This window comes from Gekko japonicus, unplaced genomic scaffold, assembly GCF_001447785.1.
Source record: "Gekko japonicus isolate JY-2015 unplaced genomic scaffold, Gekko_japonicus_V1.1 scaffold2219, whole genome shotgun sequence".
Classification (NCBI taxonomy): Eukaryota; Metazoa; Chordata; class Lepidosauria; order Squamata; family Gekkonidae; genus Gekko; species Gekko japonicus.
In genome coordinates this window covers 6,131-10,173 of record NW_015160900.1, presented here as the reverse complement: position 1 = coordinate 10,173, position 4,043 = coordinate 6,131, and positions in this window count along the sequence as shown.

The following is a 4,043-nucleotide window of genomic DNA, read 5'->3' as shown; positions in this document are numbered from 1 at the left end:
CGCAGTTCCCCCGGGTGAGGTATGGGGGCAGGGCACATGACGAAGCCCCACCCCCTGCTTCCGGCCGCCCCGCTTTCGGCCCTCATTCAGCCAGGAGGAGGCAGGAGAAGAGGGAGGGTAAGTTGCTTCCTCCCTGCCTCTCCCCACCCCTGCCTGCCTGGGGCCAGGGAGGGCCTTTGCGGGGCTTCCTTGCACTCCCACCAGCCTTGCAGGTCCACCGCCGGGCCCCTCATGGGGCTCGGCAGTGGAGCTGCAAGGCCGCCGGCGGCGGCCGGGACTGTTGGGGACGGGGGGTGTGGCCTTATGACACACTTCCGGTGATGTCAGGGAGTGTGGCCTTATGACACACTTCCGGTGATGTCAGGGTGTGTGGCCTTATGACACACTTCGGGTGATATCAGGGGGTGTGGCATATGCTAATGAGTTATGCTAATGAGTTCCCCTAGCTCTTTTTCTACGAAACGACCCCTGCGCATAGTCCGTTGTCTCTTGGAGCGAAGCTCGACGTTTGTCTCTGGACTTGTCTGGACTTGTCTGGACTGGATACATTACAAAGAGGATAGGGAGGAAAGGGGTCTGTGTGAAGAAGAGGCTTTGCCACACAGCCAGTTTTTCCCCCGAGCGAAGCCTAAGATGGGAAGAAGCTCAGATATTCATGAACCTCTGATGCCTGCGGAGGATTTGACAAACACAGCTCACTCCATTCCCCGGGGGGTTGTCCTGAGCTCAGTGTAGAAGAGTCTAACGTCAGGCCTTCCATCGATCACTAGGGGCCCCCCCCGGGTGCCAAACAGCCAAGGAAGCTCCCCCCCCCATACATTACAAACTGCTTCTCCCCCACACTCTCTTTCCTTTACAATCTCTGCAACTAGGGTTGCCAGCTCTGGGTTGCGAAATTCCTGGCGACTTTGGGGGCGGGGGCTGAGGAGGGCGGGGCACGATACAAGGCTTCTGGAAACAGGTCCTAGAAGAAATAAACAAAATAACGGCAGAGCATGTCCCATTGGACCCAGCCATACTACTTCTGGACGCGACACATACCAGAGATGATCGAGAAGTGCATGTCTCTGAACTGTCTGCCACTTTGTTAGCCAGGGCAAGGCTCGCGATTGCTGCCCCTTGGAAGTCTTCGGCACCTCCATCCAAGCACCAAGGGAGGAACAAATATTGGGATCAGGGGTCGTTTCGTAGAAAAAGAGCTAGGGGAACTCATTAGCATAACTCATTAGCATATGCCACACCCCCTGACATCACCGGAAGTGTGTCATAAGGCCACACCCCCCGCCCCCAACGGTCCCGGCCGCCACCGCCGGCCTTGCAGCTCCACTGCCGAGCCCCATGAGGGGCCCGGCGGTGGACCTGCAAGGCCGGCAGGAGTGCAAGGAAGCCCCGCGTAGGCCCTCCCTGGCCCCAGGCAGGCAGGGGTGGGGAGAGGCAGGGAGGAAGCAACTTACCCTCCCTCTTCTCCTGCCTCCTCCTGGCTGAATGAGGGCCGGAAGCAGGGCAGCCGGAAGCAGGGGCGGGGCTTCGTCATGTGCCCCGCCCCCCGTACCTCACCCGGGGGAACTGCGATCCCCCATGATCCCCCCCGAAATGACCTCTGGTTGGGATCATTTTGTGATGGAGAAAATAGCTGACACATATGGCACACACACAAAGACACGCAGGGTCACAAACTAGATTTGTAAGAAAGTGGTGCGCTTTGATAACGTATTTCACTGGAAATGGCGTACTGCCATCAAATCTTGGATACTCTGAGTGGTTGCGTTTATGAGTTGTGAGCTTCTCGTAGGGTCGGAGCACTATGTTAAAGCGACCATTTAAAACACTAGATTAGTAATGATATAAGACAGTTAGTGCAAATTACAGTTTATCTGGAATTTCTATGGATCTGATATGCTGTACGTTATAAGAAACATGTCTGATATTATCGCTGTTTTCCACCGTATTAGTGACGCATGCATGTTATTTTTTGATGTATGCTTCATTTATCTTTAAATAAGGGGTGCCATTTGGCACGAGGAGCTAAAGCGTGCGTCCCGGGGGCTGCGGGAGGCCGGGGAAGCTTTTGCACTTTTGCGCCTGGCTGGCGGTACAGGCCGCAGCGGCGGTAGGGGGCGAAAGGCTGCCTTCCCAGGCCTGGGGGGTTGGGAAGAACCCCTCGTGCGTGTCCCGGGGGCTGCGGGAGGCTGGGAAGCTTTTGCACTTTTGCGCCTGGCCGGCGGCATGGGCCCCAGCAGCGGTAGGGGGCAAAAGGCAGCCTTCCCAGGCTTTGGGGGCTGGGAAGAACCCCTCGCAGCTGTCCCCCATGCGGCAAGGCCACTTGGGGGACAGCCGCGAGGGGCGCCATTTGGCACGAGGAGCTAAAGCGCGTGTCCCCGGGGCTGCGGGAGGCCGGGGAAGCTTTTGCGCCTGGCTTTCACATTCCGGCCCAAAAATAGTGATCCTCACTGCAAGGCCCCCTGGGCTGGGAGGGGGGTGCAAAGGAGAACCCATGTGGGCGGACTGAAGCGCCAGAGATGCAGCACTGGACAGACGCTCCCACGATGCTTGACTGCTGCAGACGAGGTTGTTCCGCCATGCTGGAGCCACAATCGGAGTGGCTTCGCCCACTCCCCACAAACAGTTTCATGTTCCCTCCCTTGCACTACTTGCTCACGGGCTTCATAAGAGCCCTGGATGGGCCAGTTCCGGCCCCCGGGCCTTATGTTTGACAGTCCTGGCTAAAAGTATGAATTCATCCATATTCTGCCCCCCCCCCAGATGTTCCCCTGTTTCTATCATAAACCCTGGTCATTCCTTACCCAATTTGTCTCACCGTCCCCCAGGACAGAGGGAAAGAAATCACAAATCTTCAGTTCTTCAAGGTCACCTGGAGTCTGCATTTGTCATGAAGCCAAAATACTTAGCAATAGCATCTGGATCCCTAGAGTAGAAATTGTACTTTGGATGGGAAACATATATTTTTTTTAAAAAGGTATCCCACCCCAGAATCCTGCAGAAAAAGCTTCCTTTATGCACGAGGACGAAAAAATATCGTGTCGAAAACATTTCCTTTCTTGCTTTTCGGGTGGGCGGAGATCAGACCCGCTCCGCTGGAGGCCAAGATTCGTTGTGTAGGAGAGAACAGGAGAGAAAAGTACGTAGGGTTTGCTGGCAATTAAATACCAAGAGCCTGGAGTGTCTGAAGCGGTTTTGTGTCTCTCTGCTTCGCTGGCTGCTGAATTCATTTCGAACCTCATCTAAAAACAGATACCCCCCGCCTTGTTACATTCCTCCTTATTCTTCTTGCTCTCTCTCACTGCTCCTATTCTGCATTCATTTAGCTTTGGGAAGAAGTCGATGCTTCTCAGCCAGAACTCCACCCGGTCAGGTTTCACAAGGCCTGATCCTGCATTGGCTTTTCCCTCCGTTGTTTTAGCAAACCCCGGTTGGAGCAGAAATTCCCCTCTGACTGCATTGCATGCCGCCTTCACTTCCTTTGACCACTGGATTTTATGGTAGCCTCCACACTCCATGCCGATTTCGCTTCCTTTGATCATCGGATTTCATGATACCTTCTGCATAGTTTTATGGCTGTTCTATGGCCATCCAGGGGCGACTTTGCAGTCAGTACGGCGTTGGCACGGGGTATCTGAATGTGGGTTTGAGCTGCACTTTTTCTTCTCAGGGCAATTCTGCATCTAGCATTCGCTCCGCATTTTCTCAAAAAAATAAAATAATAACAATTGGACACAAATTCATTTGCTAATGCAGAAAATCCTGGAAGCTAAATGTACAATTTAAACCAGAGGCTTTTTTGTGGGGAATAATGGATAAACACGTAGAAAAAAGACATGGCACTCTGTTTTTATATATGACAATGGTGGCAAGACTTTTATATGCTCAGAAGTGGAAGAGTCCAGTATTGTCTACAATAGAGGAGTGGATTGTAAAGATGATAGGGGTAGCCGAGATGGTGAAACTTACTGTATTCAGGGCTATTTTGGGGCAGGAACGCACAGGAACGGAGTTCCGGCTGGCTCCCAAGTTGGCCACGCCCA